Here is a 20020-nt window from a genome sequence, read left to right on the forward strand (position 1 = left end):
AAAATTTGCCTCACAGGTTCCACTGTGCTCTCCCTTGATTTGATTTTTGCACCTACAATGTGTCGGTAATATTGCAACATCTATCACTTCTGCACTATCACCACAAGTAGCAATTACAACCACATTCAGGGATTTATGACCCCTCTTTTGCCAGGAACCATCTAATGCCAGTACCAAATCCCTAGAACCACTGTTCATTTCTACTGATTCCTCCACTGCTTCATTCATGGTTTTCAAACCAACATCTGAAACAGAGGATCCTACCAGTTCACAGTAGTACCCAAATTTGCTTGGAGGCGATGGCAAGTTCATAATACCACAAAACAGTTTACCAGCAGCAGACCCTCTTCCAATGGATTGAAGACCATACACAAGTCGAACATTCACATCAAACACTCTAGATCGTCCATTTTCACCAAAGAGACTGGCATGTGAATTGTAGAAACTCACTTGATACTTGCAACATGCACAGATTATCTTCATCACACAAGCTAAACTAAAGTGCTTTGTTATCTCTAGTCCCACTCCTACACTTGAACACATTTTCCACAGAACACTTTCTTTCAGCACAGAAGATAATAATCCAAAATTCAGGACTTTGTTAATATCATCACTGTCACTAACATGTTCACGAAATCCGTCACTTCCACCAGTCAGCTTCTTGCTAGAAGATGTCACAGGGCTATGGCCAGCCATGTGTTGCTTAGCAGAGGAACGCACTGTTTCAGTAATTGTAGTATCGCAACTTGGTATTAGTGTTAGTTTTCTTTTCCCTACGTTCTTCTTCTTCTTATATACACGGTTACTAAAACGTGGCATCGTAACCAGTACAACGCTTTACACAAGAAGTATAATACTACCAACAACAGGCGCAACACTGAACTAATTCGAAACGGTAAACAGCAAAGAGACGATGTTCCGCGCACTTAGCGCTTCATTTGTCACAGAAAACAATGTAGCCAACCCTTGCACACTCCCTGTATGAGTAACGTAAGACGCTGTATGCGTAACAGGCCGAAAAAATCGCAAGCAGTTCGCCAGGAAGTCACGAGAGGGTGTTAGATGCATTCAGCGGCCGCCCATTTCCTCTGCAGGCGTGGGGGAAAATGGTAATAACTCCACTTCTAGGGCAAGTAGAACAATAATTCAAAGTTTACATTAAAGAGGAATGTTCCAATTAACTTTCGGTAGCAAAAAAAAATCATAATTTTTTGGATTTGACCACCTCCGGCTCCCCTTAACAATTACACGTCCACGAGACGAATTCGAAATTCATGGAACAGTGTGTGGTGTGTATAAAGGTCGATCAGGGCGACCTCATACAGCTACAAGTGATGATTCCACAACTGCGGTCTTGGAACTGTTTCAGCGTTCTCCTCAAAAATCTTCAAGGCAAGCGGCACGTGAGAGTAATGTAAGTGCTAGTAGTGTGCTACGCATTCAGAAGAAAGGCAAGTTTCTTGTGAACATTCCAAGGCTGGTGCAACAGCTAAGTGACGACGATCCAGATCGAAGTTTAGAATTTTGTGAATGGGTTCAGGAGATGGTCAGACGTGAACCAGGATTTATGGGTAGCATAATTTGGTCGGATGAAGCCCAATTCAAAGTCAATAGAACTGTCAATACACACAATCGTGTGTACAGGGCTGAAGATAATCCTCACGTTACAATAGAAAAGGCTGTGAATTTGCCTGGTGTAAATGTGTGGCGTGGTTTGTCTGCAAGGGGACTCATTGGGTCTCTCCACTTTGAAGGTACTGTTACTGGAGAAACGTAACTTACAATGCTTGCTGACTCCATAGTCCCTCCCATTCCTGCATTATACAGTAATGATGAATTTTATTTCCAACAGCATGGCACCCCGCCGCACTATCATAAGGACGTACGAGAATAAGTGGATCACAAGGTGCCAAGCCAGCGGATAGGACGCAGGGACCAATCGAGTTTGCTGCACGTTCTCCAGACCTCACGCCGCTGGATTTCTTCTTATGGGGCACAGTAAAAGATGAGGTGTACAAACGAAAACCACGTAACCTGGACACGCTTTGGAATGAGATTCAAGCAGTGTTCGCAGAAATCAGATTGGACACTTTGCTATGGTGTACGGAATCAATGGTGACTCGTACTCAGAAATGTATTAATGCTGAAGGTCACCAGTTTGAAAATTAATCACATTTGCAAAGTACATTAATTTTTCCAATTTGACTTTAAGCTTTCCATTTCCAGAAATTTAACATTGTAGAACGGAAAATAAATTTTCTATGATGCTTCAAAGTTTGTATACATTTTTTGACGCGCCCTGTATAGCGACACGAGAAACGGCGCCGTCGGCTCACAGGACGACCTCGTTAACGTGATTTTGTGCTCTTAGCTACAGACGAATGTTGAAAATTAGCTGGACTGGTAATGTGAGGAATGAGGAGGTTCTGCGTAGAATCGGAGAGGAAAAGAATATGTGGAAAACACCGACAAGGAGAAGGGATAGGATGATAGGACTTCTGTTAAGGCATCAGGGAATGACTTCTATGGTACTAGAGGGAACTGCACAGGGCAAAAACTGTAGAGGAAGACAGACATTGGAATATATCCAGTAAATAATTGAGGACGTAGGCTGTATGTGGTACTCTGAGATGAAGCGGTGGGCACAGGAGAGGAATTCGTGGTGGGCCGCATCAAACCAGTTAGAAGACTGATGACTCAAAAAAAAAAAAAAAAAAAAAAAAAAAAAAAAAAAAAAAAAAAAAAGTATACATAAATGAAAACTTCAGTATGCATGAACATGAAATAAGAAGAAAAGGAAAATTACATGTCTCTCCTGACAAAGAGAACCCTCTACTCTCTGTTTCATGACGTGAAGACCCTGTTTTCCTTTTATCATCGCACGAACAACTGAAACAATATCGTTTTGTAAGAACGCAGTCTCATAGCGGTAACATTGAATAAAAAGTTCTCGGGTTTCCAGCCGCGTCAAATGATTAAAATTACGAGATCTTTCGGCCAAGCACTCCTTGGCCATTGTCAGGTGGTATGACCGCCGGCGGGTTGCTGGTACGCGCCGTATATACACTAGGTACACGGCTGTGACGTCACTGGTGCTCACGGCATCGCCATATACAGGCGTACGTTGACTCAGCGTTCGATGTGCCTACTTCAATTGCGCGATCGCTGTAACCGTCTATATCTGCGGTGTAATAGGTGACTTTTATTTCATAGGCTTCTTTAATTACGCGATCCCAGAACCCGTTAGCACGAGCCACGACGAATGTTTCGTCAGATTTTATTCTGTACACGTCTTCTGAAGCATGCTCAGCAAATGCTGATTTCCCATGATGTCTTAGGCGATAAAACCAGTCACGCTTCTTCCTCCGTTGTTCCACAGGACGTACTGTTTACTCCCCGTAAGACTGGCCACACCCCCAAGGTATACTGTAGATTTCAGGTGTTCTGAGACCTGCTGCGTCTTTAACTGGTCTCAGTAATTGGCAGTTTTTTCTTGGAGGCCTGAAGATCTATTTAATCTTGTGTTTTTTCAGCAGTCGGCTTATGTTGTCCGACACGGTGTCACAGAACGGCAAGAAAGCAAGTTTGGTCTTCTGTTCCTCGTTGGTAGTCTTATCGTGGTTCTTACTTGAAGTCACTTCACGCCGTTTCGGCAAATGAGAGCGTATTTATTCAGTGAACCATCGCTAGCAAAGTCGGCTGTACAACTGGAGCGAGTGCTAGGAAGTCTCCCTAGACCTGCCGTGTGGCGGCGCTCGGTCTGCACTCACTGATAGAGGCGACACGCGGTTCCGACGTATACTATCAGACAGCGGCCGATTTAAAGGCTACCATCTAGCAAGTGTGGTGTCACCACATTCCTCCCCCGCAAATCGGCGTACGGTTGTGGCATAAGGCTTCCGCCCGCCGTGGGGAGGACCCCATGTTGACGTATGCGACGAGGTGTGGAGCCTAACAACAGGCAAGGCTGTGCCACCCGCACCCTGCCATTCGGACCTCGGGGAGCTAAGAAACGCCTGAAAAACTGCTCCAGGGTGCACGCCAACATGCGGTGTATGCGCCCATAGAGAGACAGGAGGGACCGAAGGGTCGACCTCCATCGGGCCGGAGCACCCGTCGGGCGAAGACGGAATATGGTCCGGAGCAGGCAGAGTTCCATGTCGGAGGACAACTGGTCACGGGAAGCGATCGGCGGCGCGTGACCCTGGTAGGCGCCCGGCGGTTGCAGCGACGCGTCCACTGCGTACGTCGCCGGCGGTAGAACAGGTGGCGGCGGCGGTGGCGGCGGCGCGTCGCCATGGGGCAAAATGGAAGGCAGCGTCGGTAACACCTGCGGCTGAGGCGAGCCAGTAGATGGGTCCCCGGGGCGCTGACCGGACGGCACCGTCGCTGAAAGCAGACGGCGAGCGGCAAATCCCGTGCGACGACAGAGGCGCAGCCGATTGAGATGCCGACGCACCTCACCAGAGGCCCCCAAAACCAGATACATAGCGCTGCCGAGGCAGATAAGAATGAGCTCTTCGAGCCAACGCCGTGAACCTCGATAGTGGCGATTGTAGACAAAGTCGCCTGGAACAAAAGCACGTGTCTGCCGCTGCACAGGAACCTGATGTGGCGGATGTAACAAAGACATCAAGGTTCGATGATGACGACCGTGGAGCAACTCAGCCGGCGAGCGACCATCTCGGGGCTGAGAGCGATACGAGGAAAAAAAGAGCAATAGCGCGTCCTCCCTAGAATGCGACTCTTTCAACTTCAACATCTGTGACTTGAAAGTCCTGACCAATCGTTCAGCGGCACCGTTTGACTGTGGCGCAAACGGCGCGGACGTCAGATGTTGAATACCATTGGCCTTGCAGAATGACCGAAATCTGTGGACATGAATTGTGTGCCACTATCGGAAACAATGGTGTGTGGAAGACCTTCAATGCAAAAGATAGCGGATAACGCTTGGATGGTGGCAGATGACGTCGTGGAAGACATCCGGACAACAAAAGGAAAATTACTGAATGAATCTACCACAACCAACCATCGAGCATTCCAGAATGGACCAGCAAAATCGATGTGTAAGCGTTGCCAAGGGGAAGTGGCTTTTGGTCACGCAAAGAATTCCCGCGGTGGTGCTGATTGTTGTTCGGCACACACCATGCAAGAAGAGCACATATTCGTAATCGCGGCATCGATTCCGAATCAAGTACAGTTCTGACGAGCAAGTTGTTTCGTTCTCACTATACCTCAATGTCTTTGGTGGAGAAGCTGTAAGACAGAGGACTGTAACGAACGTGGTACCACGACCCTGGACTGATCATTATCAGAACGGAACAGCAAAACACCGCGTCTTGCAAAACGTCTCTCCTTGTGAGCAAAAAATCGGTGAACCAACGGGTCCCCGATCCGTGACTTTAACAAGGGCCATTGCGTAGCAACAAAACGCAGAACGGGAGCAAGGACAGGGTCGGCAGCTGTGGCTGTAGCTACACGACGAAAATCAATCGGAAACGATTCGACCACGTCATCAGTTTCCACATCAATGAACATGCAAGCATGTTCGGAGGAATCGAATGCCCTAACCTCAGCAACAGGCAAGCGGGACAACGCATCCGCGTTTCTGTGCCTAGAAGTGGACCGATACAAGATATCGTAGCGGTACTGCGAGAGGAAAATAGACCAGCGAATGAATTTTTGCGCTGTACATGGAGGTACAGGCTTGGTCGGATGAAAAAGCGATGTCAAAGGTTTGTGGTCTGTGATTATGGTAAAGTGACGACCATACAAGAAATCATGAAGCTTTGTAACACCAAATACTAGAGATAATGCTTCTTTCTCGATCTGTGAATAATTTCTTTGCGCAGACGATAGCAATTTGAACGCAAAGGCAATAGGGTGATCGTTCTATCCATCTTTGTGCGCAAGCACAGCACCAATCCCGAAATCCGATGCATCCACCATCAACAAGAGGGGCTTCTGGGGATCGAATGGCGTAAGGCAAGTTTTGGAAAGCAACGCCGATTTCAACTGGCGAAAGGCGCATTCGCATTCCGTCGTCCAGACGAACGGAACACCTTTACGGCGTAAGCGATGAAGCGGAGCTGAAATGGAAGAGGCGTGTGGAACATATTTATGATAATAGTTGATTTTTCCCAGCACACACTGTAGCTGCTTCAAATTCTGCGGCGACGGCAAGTCTTGTATGGCACTGAGGTGCGTTGGACTTGGATGTATGCCTTGGGCATTGAGTACATGTCCCAAGTATGGCAAGTCCCGAGCAAAAAACACACATTTATCCTTTTGCAAGCGAAGACCATTTTGTCGCAAGACCTGATATAATGTTCTGAGATTGGCCAAATGCTCTTCTTCCGTCTTTACAGAGACCACAACATCGTCCAGATAATTTGCTGCAGTAGGGACCGACACACAAGCAGTTTGTAGATATTGCTGAAACAATGCAGGAGCGGATGCACACCCGAATGGCAGTCGTTTGAATTGATACAAACCAAGATGCGTGTTAACCACCAAAACGCGCTGGGATTCTTCGTTCACCAGTATTTGCAAGTACGCATCTGCGAGGTCCAACTTCGAAAAATATTTACCCGGGCACAGTTTGTCAAAAAGATCTTCCGGGCGGGGTAAAGGAAAAGTTGCTATCACTTGTTATGGATTCACTGTTGCCTTGAAGTCCACCCAAAGTCTCAACTTTCCGGAAGGTTTTAGCAAAATTGCTAAGGGTGATGCCCAGAGAGAAGCCTGCACACGTTCAATCACACCTTGTGATTCCAGATCGTGTAATGTTTTTGCGACCTCATCACGCAATGCGTGGGGAACATTGCGCACTCTGGACAATTTCCGTTGCGCGTTTACTGTCAGTTCCAAATGTGCTTTATAGTTCTTAGCGCAACCGAGGCCCGGTTCACATAGACGAGAAACACTGCCTGAAGGCACAGTCTGGTTCACTGATAGGACCTGATTTACTATAGACAAGTTAAACAACTGAAATAAATCGAAACCAAAGAAGTTCACTGCAGAAGAAGAACGAAGGACGTAAAATGGCACAAGTTCTGTTTGTCCTTTGTATGTTGCAAGAAGGCTGCACTGTCCTAACACAGGGATATCTTGACGTGAATAGCTAGTTAACATTTGCGGCACGCAACGGAGGTGTGCCCAGCAGTTTGTAAGTGTCTTGATTGATCAGTGAAACTGCAGCTCCGGTATCGAACTGGAATGGTATCACTTTGTCGTTAATGTCCAAGTCTACACGAAGTTTATTTTCCTGCTGACGACAAGAGCGACTGTCTCGTGCAACGTGAACTGACACTGGTACATAATCACTTGCGACTTGACGGGAGTTCCGGCTATGTCGACGCACACTATTTTTGGGACGAACACAGTCACTGTTAGAGAGAGTGGCACTGGGCTGAGTGGAATGAACTACATGAATTTCATGGGCGAAGTTTCGCTAGCCTGAGTATCCTTGGTTCGATTCCGATTCCGGCGCGAAGCAAAGGGCCTGGAACAGGTTCGAGTTTCCGATCTGAGCTTTTTCTGGCAAACGCTCTGAACATGTCATTTTTTATTACAATAAAAGCAAATAGCTTGGCGTGACGGGCAATTCTCACGCGAATGTTTAGTAGCAGATCGCGGGCATGATTTGATCACTACATTTGCTTGTCGGCGCGGCACACGTTGCTGAGAGCCTGGCGGCAGCGGCGCGGCCTGGCGCGAGGGCTGTTTACTGCTCCGGTTAACCTGACACACTGCTGGCGAAGCTTCAAATGATTCCTGAGCAAAGTCAAGTGTGTCCAATATGTCCATCACTTGTTGAAGGGAGGGATTTACTAGTTTCAAAATCTGTTCCCTTATACGACCATCTGAAACGTTCTGTGCAGTTGCATCACGTACCATAGCATCTGAATAAGGGAGTCCACATTGACACTCAAAAGCACAATCCCTAGTAAGGCCTTGCAAGATTGCAACCCACTCCCGATTAGTCTGACCTGCCGTACGTTTTGTACGAAAGAAGGTGTACCGTTTGGCAACTACATTGACTGATTCTTTGAAATATCAATACTTTCAGCATTTCGCGGCCCTGTCAGCAACTGTATAAATATTAAATTCAAAATTAACAGCCTCAGTTGCGGAGTTACCTAGATTTACCTAGGTTTAAATTGATATAACCCAACCTTCTTCAGAAGTGTAATTCTGAAGAAGGTTGGGTTATCCCAATTGAAACCTAGGTAAATCTAGGTAACTCCGCAACTGAGGCTGTTAATTTTGAATTTAATCTTTGAAATATGCATCTAATGCAGACAAAATTTCTGGTAGGACAGAGTTACTACGTCGCGTCGAGGAAAGAATTTGGCTATCACACGGTACGTTTGTACCCCGACGGATGAAAGGACAAAAGGCTGCCGCTCGTTACCTTGAATTCTGTAGGCGGCGAGATGGAATAAAAATTGGCGTGACCACTCCGTCCAGCTTTCCAGTGCAGCATCAAAAGGTCGAAAAGTGGGTTCAACAGCGTGTTGTTGCTACGTTATCGGTGGACCGGCTGCTGCCACATCGTTTTGCATAGCACGTTGACCCCGGACGAGCTGTCGAAGGGCAGCCAGTAAGGCCTGCGTCTGTTGATTTTGTAAGCGATAAAATTCGGACAATACATCTGGAGATTGTGGCGAAGCCATTAGACAAGTAAATCAGGGCAATATCGATCAGAAGGCGGTTTTGCCTTGTCGCCAATGTTGTGGTTGGCAGGAGAGCCAACACCGTGTTACTAGAGGAGGCCGAAAGGCATGCGATTTAGCTCACGCAGGCTAGCGTGAGGTCTGGAACACGTCAAGGAAATTAGAATTTAGAAAAACGGACGTAGCTGGTGAACGTCCGTTTTGAATGTACATATTTCACAATATCAATAGTAACTGATAATGGCGCTTTGCTAGGTCGTAGCAAATGACGTAGCTGTAGGCTATGCTAACTATCGTCTCGGCAAATGAGAGCGTATTTGTTCAGTGAACCATCGCTAGCAAAGTCGGCTGTACAACTGGAGCGAGTGCTAGGAAGTCTCTCTAGACCTGCCGTGTGGCGGCGCTCGGTCTGCAATCACTGATAGTGGCGACACGCGGTTCCGACGTATACTACCGGACAGCGGCCGATTTAAAGGCTACCATCTAGCAAGTGTGGTGTCTGGCGGTGACACCACAGTTGGTAAAATAAAGAGTGCACACTCACAATAATCTAATAAAAATCGTAATCAACTAAAAAAAAAGAGATCCTTATCATCATAAATAACGGAAAATGGGATTCTGCCTATATCTATAAAATGATATGCGGATTAAATATAACAATGAGATTTATTATATATCAGAACATAAATGCACATTATTGTCGACACACACAGTAGGTTAATGGATAGGGTACACTGTAATATTACGAGAATAAGAGCTGGCTCGAGAACAAGGGGGTGTGCTGCAATAGATTGACGTCAATGACTGGAGGTCCTAATGAATCAAATGTTAATCTCCCGACTATATAGCAGAATCGCAATTAGTAGTGAGAGCTCAAATGGGATCACACGGAGAAACAAGCAAGGTGGACTTATAGCAAAGCGAACTGGCGTGCTGCTGGGGGATTCAGTATAAAATTGATAAGGTCCTACAATACTGAAATCTGCAGCACGTCGCCAGTAGGCAGCGTCCTGATGATGCTGGCGCCTACTTTTGCCGTCCAGCAACTCTGTGTCAAACCCTGGCCGCAAAGGCTGTCCGAGAATTCTAAGTTCTTCCGAAACCGAGCGACGAAATCGCTAGATTGTCCAACTCCAAGGAAGATCAGATCCCGAATCCCATTCTATGGTGCAATGCAAGCAGCGAAGCCAGTATTGCTCAACTCCCTACTCTCCTCGAAAACTGCGAATCAGAATTCTGTTCTGATTCCGAAATTCTCCGACACTGTCTTAGAGCATCATTCGCGCCAATAGCGACCGTTCCCTCCAATTTCGAGCAGGGCTTTATGACGTCAACCTGCCTCAGTTTAAGTTGACCAATCATGCCTCTGCTATTCAGCTGAGAGCACTCAACTTGCCGTTTGACCGGCTACGAAAACAACCTGCCTAGGGAAAGTATTGCGTATGCTCATGCCTTCGTTAAGAGTCTGCAGTGGGACACTGAGGCAAATTCTCTTCGAAAATCTAGGAATATGGAATCTGCCTGTTGCCCTTTGTCTATGGATCGCAAGATATCATTTGAGAAAGGGCCAAGTCGAGGTCCTTAAGAGCGAGGTTTTTTAAATCCATGCTAATTCACGAACAGGTCCTCTTCTATCCCAACGAAATTTATTGTCTGCACACTGAGAATATGTTCAAGAATCCTGCATCAAACCGATGTTGAGCATACTCGTCACTAATTTTGCGGGACCGTTGTCTTACCCTTCTTATACACAGAAGTCACCTGTACTTCTTTTCACTCGCTTGGTACTTTGCTCTTGGAAAGAGCTTCATGACAAACGCAAGCTAAGTAAGACGTCAGCATCGTAGAGTACTCTCAGTACTCTCTGAAAAACCGATCTGGCACTCCATCTGCACCAGGCGACTTATTTTCTCTTCAGTTCCTTTAGTTGCTTCTTGCTTTTGTACGCGGGAGATGCCTGACACTCAGTTCTCCATTCCTCCATTACTGCGTGAATGAATTGCAAAACGCGAAATTTTAGTCTTCGACTTCCCTTCTGCTGTATTCTATTGCCGCACCAGACTGGTCAACGTGTGAGTGGACAGAAGCCTTCGACCTGCTGAGCGACTTTATGTAGGACCTGAAACATCTCAGCAAGATGTTTCACTAAAGAATGACGGTAGTACGGACATGTTGTAAACTTGTATCAACTTTTGCCTGTCATTTGCGCCTTACTGTTTGAACCGAGAGTGGTTCTAATGGCTCTGAGCACTATGAGACTTAACATCTAAGGTCATCAGTCCCCTACAACTTAGAACTACTTAAGCCTAACTAACCTAAGGACATCACACACTTCCATGCCCGAGGCAGGATTCGAAACTTAGACCGTAGCGGCAGCGCGGTTCCGACTGTAGCGCCTAGAACCGCTCGGCCACCCCGGTCGGGGAGTCGAGAGCGCAATAACCTCTGCTTCCTCACCATTTTTTGAATTTTGCTATTAATCCGCGGTGTGTCTTTCCCATCCTTCATTTCTTAAACGCAGTTTGTTCGTTACTGTTCGTTGCGGACGTCTCATGACAACCGTCCAAGTTCGTCGTTGATCCAGTTCCTCAGGTTTTTTTTTTTAATTATGGAGGGCAGCTAACCATCTGACCGAACAAGCTGAGCTACCGCGCCGGCACCTCTTAATCGACACATACTACTCAAGAGCATGATTTACGATCAGTTTAAACTGTGCCCATAATTGGCAGACTTCATTCATATTCGATCTGAATGACTAATCACGGTTAAAAATGGTTCAAATGGCTCTAAGCAATATGGAATTTAACATCTGAAGTCATCAGTCCCCTAACATAGAGCTACTTAAACCTAGCTAACCTAAGGACGTCACACACTTCCATGCCCGAGGAAGGATTTGAACCTGCGACCGTAGCAGCAGCGCTGTTCCGGACTGAAGCGATTAGAATCGCTCGGCTACAGCGGCCTGGTATTCATTGTCTATGTGGGATGCTAATAAGTGTTTGTTTGCCCTTTCTGATAAAAGTACTCTCCTAACGTTCTTGATGGACTTACAGTTTTAGTAACTAACGTCGCTACGTTGACATCCCTGTCTCCACATCGATACCGTCGATAAGGTCAGGGCTCTTTGTAGCTGCAAGGTCCAAAACATTGCCGCTCAAGGCAGTTTTCAGAAAGCGTCTTCAATAGCACTTGACATTACTGCCTGCCCATACCACCTGCAATGAACCCATAGACTCCTAATCCATTCTGGGTAGGGTAAAGTTACCTCCAAATAATATTGCATGCTCCAGGTACTTGCGTACTACTGAGGGTAGACTTTATGTGAATGATTCCAAAACTATCACGGCGGAATTAGGTGGCCGGTGAAAAGATCCGATAATTGGCTTGAGTTCACCTTGACCTGTTACATGTGTCTAGCTAACTTCGGAGTAGGACTATATTTCGACCTCGACAGACACGATATTTTAGTTGACTGCAATTAAGACTCTCCTGACTTTTCTTTCACGTTCCATGCCGTAAATTCAAGAACGTCATTATGAATACATCGGCAATTTACTGCTATAATTATGCCAGTCGAAGTGTACGAGGTCTGAAATCACTTTTTGCGTATCAAATGGCAGCATTTATCGGAAGACCTCAAACTACCATCTATCCTAAGAAACCCCCACGTACACTCCACAAGTGTTCTGTTACCCGAATACCTGCATCCTTTGTGTAGTTCGCACTTGATCTATCTATGGAAGTCCTACAATTCTTCTCTTCATTACTCCATAATTGCTTCTTCTTCGTGGGTTCAGTGGTCATCCTCAGTTCGTACAGGCGGTTGGCGGAATTGGTGAAGGCGAAAAGCCTCGCTCGCGGGGTGGAATCAGAGCTAACTATTTGTAGTATCGTTCCCAGAACCGATCGCGGTCCTCTGGTTTGGAGCCGAGTGGAAGGCTTAAACCAGAGGCTCAGACGATTCTGCGGAGAGCTGGAGTGCAAATTTCTCGACCTCCGCTATCGGGTGGAGAAATGTAGGGTCCCCCTGAATAGGTCAGGCGTGCACTACACGCCGGAAGCGGCTACAAGGGTAGCGGAGTACGTGTGGAGTGCACATGGGGGTTTTTTAGGTTAGAGAATTCCCTCCCTAGGCCCGACAAGACGCCTCCTGAGACGCGGCAAGGCAGGAGTAGGCAAAATGCAACAGGGAATAACAATATTAATGTGCTAATAGTAAACTGCAGGAGCATCTATAGAAAGGTCCCAGAACTGCTCTCATTAATAAACGGTCACAACGCCCATATAGTACTAGGGACAGAAAGTTGGCTGAAACCACATGTAAACAGTAATGAAATCCTAAACTCAGATTGGAATGTATACCGCAGAGACAGGCTGGACAGTGAACGGGGATGCATGTTTGTAGCGATAAGAAGTGCAATAGTATCGAAGGAAATTGACGGAGATTCGAATTGTGAAATGATTTGGGTGAAGGTAACGGTTACATCAGGCTCAGACATGGTAATTGGATGTCTCTATAGGCCCCCGAGCTCAGAAGCTGTTGTGGCTGAGCACCTAAAGAATAATTTGGGAAATATTTCGAGTAGATTTCCCCACCATGTTATAGATTTTAATTTGCCGGATATAGACTGGGAGACTCAAACGTTCATAACGGGTGGCAGGGACAAAGAATCCAGTGAAATTTTTTTTAATGCTTTATCTGAAAACTACCTTGAGCATTTAAACAGAGAACCGACTCGTGGCGATAACATATTAGACCTTCTGGTGACGAACAGACCCGAACTATTTGAATCAGTTACTGCAGAACAGGGAAGCAGCGATCATAAAGCGGTTACTGCATAGATGATTTCAGCCGTAACTAGAAATATTAAAAAAGGTAGGAAGATTTTTCTGTTTAGCAAAAGTGACAAAAAGAAGATTTCAGAGTACTTGATAGCTCATCACAAAAGTTTTGCCTCAAGTACAGATAGTGTTGAAGATCAGTGGACAAAGTTCAAAACCATCGTACAATATGCGTTAGATGAGTATGTGCCAAGCAAGATCGTAAGAGATGGAAAAGAGCCACCGTGGTACAACAACCGAGTTAGAAAACTGCTGCGGAAGTAAAGGGAATTTCACAGCAAACATAAACATAGCCAAAGCCTTGAGGACAAACCAAAATTAAATTACGCGAAGCGAAACGTAGTGTGAGGAGGGCTATGCGAGAGGCGTTCAATGAATTCGAAAGTAAAGTTCTATGTACTGACTTGGCAGAAAATCGTAAGAAATTTTGGTCCTATGCCAAAGCGGTAGGTGGATCAAAACAAAATGTCCAGACACTCTGTGACCAAAATGGTACTGAAACGGAGGATGACAGACTAAAGGCCGGAATACTAAATGTCTTCTTCCAAAGCTGTTTCACAGAGGAAGACTGCACTATAGTTCCTTCTCTAGATTTTGGCACAGATGACAAAATGGTAGATATCGAAATAGACGACAGAGGGATAGAGAAACAATTAAAATCGCCCAAAAGAGGAAAGGCCGCTGAACCTGATGGGATACCAGTTCGATTTTACACAGAGTACCCGAAGGAACTTGCCCCCCTTCTTGCAGCGGTGTACCGTAGGTCTCTAGAAGAGCGTAGTGTTCCAAAGGACTGGAAAAGGGCACAGGTCATCCCCGTTTTCAAGAAGGGACGTCGAACAGATGTGCACAACTAAAGACCTATATCTCTAACATCGATCAGTTGTAGAATTTTGGAACACGTATTATGTTCGAGTATAATGACTTTTCTGGAGACTAGAAATCTACTTTGTAGGAATCAGCATGGGTTTCGTGTGAAACCCAGCTCGCGCTATTCGTCCACGAGACTCAGAGGGCCATAGACACGGGTTCACAGGTAGATGCCGTGTTTCTTGACTTCCGCAAGGCGTTTGACACAGTTCCCCACAGTCGTTTAATGAATAAAGTAAGAGCATACGGACTATCAGACCAATTGTGTGATTGGATTGAGGAGTTCCTAGATAACAGAACGCACCATGTCATTCTCAATGGAGAGAAGTCTTCCGAAGTAAGAGTGATTTCAGGTGTGCCGCAGGGGAGTGTCATAGGGCCGTTGCTATTCACAATATACATAAATGACCTGGTGGATGACATCGGAAGTTCACTGAGGCTTTTTGCAGATGATGCTGTGGTGTACCGAGAGGTTCCAACAATGAAAAATTGTACTGTAATGCAGGAGGATCAGCATCGAATTGACGCATGGTGCACGGAATGGCAATAGGATCTCAATGTAGACAAATGTAATGTGCTGCGAATACATAGAAAGATAGAACCCTTGTCATTTAGCTACAAAATAGCAGGTCAGCAACTGGAAGCAGTTAATTTCATAAATTATCTGGGAGTACGCATTAGGAGTGATTTAATATAGAATGATCATATAAAGTTGATCGTCGGTAAATCAGATGCCAGACTGAGATTCATTGGAAGAATCCTAAGGAAATGCAGTCCGAAAACAAAGGAAGTAGGTTAAAGTACGCTTATTCGCCCACTGCTTGAATACTGCTCAACAGTGTGGAATCCGCACCAGATAGGGTTGATAGAAGAGATAGAGAAGATCCAACGGAGAGCAGCGCGCTTTGTTACAGGATCATTTAGTAATCGCGAAAGCGTTACGGAGATGATAGTTAACTCCAGTGGAAGACTCTGCAGGAGAGACGCTCAGTAGCTCGGTACGGGCTTTTGTTAAAGTTTCGAGAACATACCTTCACCGAAGAGTCAAGCAGTATATTGCTCCCTCCTACGTATATCTCTGCGAGGGGACCATGAGGATACAATCAGAGAGATTAGAGCCCACACAGAAGCATACAGACAATCCTTCTTTCCACGAACAATACGAGACTAGAATAGAAGGGAGAACCGATAGAGGTACTCAGGGTACCCTCCGCCACACAGCGTCAGGTGGCTTGCGAAGTATGGATGTAGATGTAGATGTAGTGATAAAATTATTTTAAAGAATATATTTTGGTTTCTAGTGTTCCATAAACGACGCCACTTTGAGTGCATAATAACATACAAATTTAGAAATGAAAATAATTAATTTATATGTTATTGCAGTGTGTGCTACCTGTAATAAAGAATGAAACATGAAATGTTCAAGTAGATGAAATTTTCCATAACATCGCGCCATACTAGCATCTCTAATTTTTATAACACACATTGAATCTCTGCCTTCAGCACAGTAAGAGATCGTCGATCGTTGGGGTGCACAACGAAAGAACTCACATGGGGTTAGTTCACGTTCTCATTGAGAGAAATAATCCTGTCAGGGAATATCTCTCGTAACAAGGCCACAGTTAAAATCGATGTGTGAGAATCTGCACTATCTTTTTAGTATCAAACAGCTTGATCATTCACACGATAAAGTTCAGATTATGCTCTTAATGTAGAGCTGTAGCTTTCACAGTCCACTGTTATTGCGTTTCTGGCGCCGCCTTCGAAGAAGGATGTTCCAATTACGTCCTCATCCCAAATTGCATATCACACAGTCACTCGTTGCGGATGTAATGGCTCCATAATTATTCGTCGGTTATCAGTGCCACAAATCCTGCAGTTCTGCTTGTTGACGAATCCGTTCAACAGAACTTTAAACTCTCAACAAACATCATTTTCTGAAACTGTTGTCCACTTTCGTTTCGCAAGCACCCATTGGTCAAACGCTCCGCACTTTTGGTGATCGCTTGGCTTCAGCTCTTCTGTCAGGTGGATTTATATGCCCAAAGCTGCAGAACATCTATCAGAATTCGTTCAGTGCTAGTTATGTGGGGCCGGCCGCTGTTGCCGAGTGGTTCTAGGCGCTTCAGTCTGGAACTGGGCGACCACTACGGTCGCAGGTTCGAATCCTGTCTCGGGCATGGATTTGTGTGATGTCCTTAGGTTAGTTAGGTTTAAGTAATTCTTAGTTCTAGGGGTCTGATGACCTCATACGTTAAAACCCATAGTGCTGAGAGCCATTTCAACCATTTTAACTAGTTGTGTGGGTATCTAATTGTTGTGAGCGTCGACGGATTGGATTTCACTGGAATCAGCAGTATTATCACCCACAATGGCGATGTTATCTGCAGAACGATTAACAAGTGGATAGCTTGAAGGTTTAATGCCCACAACCGAACTAGTTCTCCAAATTTAGCAACCAACCTCACAGTCCACTTATTCGGAGCGCTCCGTTGAACAAATAATATTTCACAGAGTTTACGAAAGTCGTTGTACAACCTTTCCCACATTTGTAATAAATTTTCACAACGACAGTGTGTTGTGCAGTCATGAAGCGCTCCTATACTAACCGCAACGCAAACAGCTGAAAGTCGTGTAACGTTCAGTCCTTCCAACTTAGTACAACGGAAATGGCGGGCATTTCAAAAGTATGGAGTTCCCTTTATAAATACGGTACTTACTCAAAATACTACTTGGTGTATGACAAGAAAAACGTGCCTCAGCGAGTTTGTTATATTGAAAGACACGTTGTGTAATCAGGATGGTATGAGTGGACGGTCCTTAAGTCAGGCTGGGATTTTATTCCTTTGGTGAGTGATCGCTGTTAGATCCTAACTGGGTAAAACTTAAATTTAAAAAAAAAGACACAAAAGTGCCTAAAAAGTAAAAATGTTTTGCCCCTTTAAGTTTAATACAAGTAATAATATATTGATCCTTGCCCGTCGTGTCGTGATAGCGCGAATTAAATAAATAATAAAAAAAAACAAGGTAACAGCAGCTATCCTTTCCAGGGCAGCTTATTTCCTTTATCGCTGGGTATAAGCCTCTTCTGTTTGACGTCATCTCTTCCAGTCCTGAGCGTCCCTCATTCACACATAAAAATAGTTAATGTGGCTACAATTACTGATTATATACTAACTGTAAAACTATCAGTCATTAATTAGCCTAGCATTGTTAAACGATAGCTGTCTATTTATTTTATACCATATTTTACGTCATTACGTAGGAACTTAGTTTCACGCATTAATCAGTCTTACGAGGCCTATGTCCTGCTGTGGTCTGATCGACAGAGTAATAACTCAGGCTTCATTAAACTGGGAGCGCCAATCGTTTCTTGCGGACCCGAACGCGTAGTCGCGTGAGGGCAGGCGTCGATGACGATCATGTTTGTATTGCGAATTTTTCTGAGTAAATTAATGAAGACCTAAGTCTTATTGCTTTGATATTAACCTACGTTAACCTAGGCAGCTTACTTGTATTTGAATTACATACTTCATCATTTATAGATGTACTCTATTTTTATTTTATTTACTTAGTGGTTCATCGACTCGACGACGCTTACCTACAAATATCACTATTTATATTAAATTTAAAGGAGCAATACATAATTTATTTCATTTTTAGAGCTTTTTTGTGTCAGCTTTTCTAAAATTTTTAATTTACTAGTACATCATCAAAGCAAAGGCGTTTTCGTTGCGACAGGAGAATCTCACGAAATTTCTGTAGTATCATTGTCACAGATAATACTACAACGCCGCGCCAACGTAAGGTTGGCAGCCCGTCGTCTGCCGAGCAGAGCGCATTCTAGCGGGTTGTGCAGCTCGTCGGAACTGGAGTGTGCCTCGCTTACTTCTTAGCTGGATTTCAACTTAGGCAGACGCACTTTCATAATCGGCCTTCAGCCAGTTCTGTTTGCATTGATTCTCTGAGGTGGGCCCATCAGTTCAAATGGCTCTGAGCACTATGGGACTCAACTTCTGAGGTCATTAGTCCCCTAGAACTTAGAACTACTTAAACCTAACTAACCTAAGGACATCACACACATTCATGCCCGAGGCATGATTCGAACCTGCGACCGTAGCAGTCGCACGGTTCCGGACTGCGCGCCTAGAACCGCGAGACCACCGCGGCCGGCGATTGTTAGTTCATAACCGCAACTGCAGTCCTACAAACTGTTGAAGATAAGTAATTTTCATTGTCTTATGTGTTTCTTGAATAATAATCCTTCTCTCTAACCGTGTGCCGTACCGCATATTATTGCAACCTGGACTCCTTCAGCTCCTATCAACTCGGCCTGTTACTTATTTGCATTTAGTAACGAGCTGAAACCACCCACGCGTTTTGTGCCACTAAACAGTGAAACACAATCATTTCAATCACGGATTTTGTCCTCCGAATGCGAAAATATTTTGTTGACGGAGACCTACATAAGAAGAAACGATCATCGTAATGAATTAAGCCGGCCGGTGTGGCCGAGCGGTTCTAGGCGCTACAGTCTGGAGCAGCGCGACCGCTACGGTCGCAGAATCGAATCCTGCCACGGGCATGGATGTGTGTGATGTCCTTAGGTTAGTTACGTTTAAGTAGTTCTACGTTCTAGGGGACTGATGACCTCAGAAGTCAAGTCCCATAGTGCTCAGAGCCATTTGAACCATAATAAATCAATGGAAGTTAGAGATCCGACAGAAAGATATATGTGTTCATTTTTTCCGCGATTGGAATCTTCTGCTAGGCACTTAAATGTGAGTCGCAGAGTATGCCTGTAGATTTATATGCTGATGCAGTAGACACTATACGATCGACACTCCGTCCCACATCCGCACAAATACTTTTCGGGAGGAAACAGTAAATTCCAGCCAGAGACCTATTCCATTTATCGATTTGCGTGGTTCTTTTTTAATGTCACTTGTATATTCATTTACTATGTTTCAGTATATATTTAGCTAATTTAGGTACATAAGCAATACACAGTAGCAATAATCAAGTCAGAAGGAAGCCGGCTGCCCAAATTATTAGGGCAAAATCGTTTGGTTTAGACCTTGAATTGTGCACCTCAAAAAGAACTAAAAAAAATAAATCTACGAATGCATATGTTTATATTTTGCCGTTGAGTCACCTACTTTGTAGGTGCTGAAACGGGCGATATCAGAAGACTAAATTCATCATGGTTGGTCAACTGCAAAAGACAAACGTATGTTCTCGCAGACTCTTATGTAAATCTTTCTGGGCTGTACCGTTCGGGATAAGTCCATGCAGTCGCGCTATTCCTGTGTGTCCTCGGTGGCTCAGATGGATAGAGCGTCTGCCATGTAAGCAGGAGATCCCGGGTTCGAGTCCCGGTCGGGGCACACATTTTCAGCTGTCCACATCGAGCTATATCAACAACCCCTGTCGGCAGCTGAGGGTTTCAGTTAGTCATCATCTGTACCGTTTGGTGCTAAGTAACTTCATGCAGCCCTTATGCAATTCGCAGCGTACATTAGCAGAGCACGCTGGCGGAAAAAATTTTTACTTAATTTAGGTGATGATATTTAAATAGCTGAACAAAATTTCAAGGATCGTAGTTAAGAACCATCCCGATTAAACCAGCT

General features: G+C 45.0%; 1 non-coding gene across 1 annotated transcript; it reads left to right on the plus strand.

Moving 5' to 3' along the window:
- Positions 1-19703: 19703 nt before the first annotated feature.
- Trnat-ugu (transfer RNA threonine (anticodon UGU)) lies at positions 19704-19777 on the plus strand. Its single transcript has one exon. It is a non-coding gene; the product is annotated as a tRNA-Thr (tRNA).
- The last annotated feature ends 243 nt before the right edge of the window (positions 19778-20020 follow it).

The sequence above is a fragment of the Schistocerca gregaria genome, chromosome 6 (genome assembly GCF_023897955.1).
Source record: "Schistocerca gregaria isolate iqSchGreg1 chromosome 6, iqSchGreg1.2, whole genome shotgun sequence".
In the NCBI taxonomy this organism is placed as follows: domain Eukaryota; kingdom Metazoa; phylum Arthropoda; class Insecta; order Orthoptera; family Acrididae; genus Schistocerca; species Schistocerca gregaria.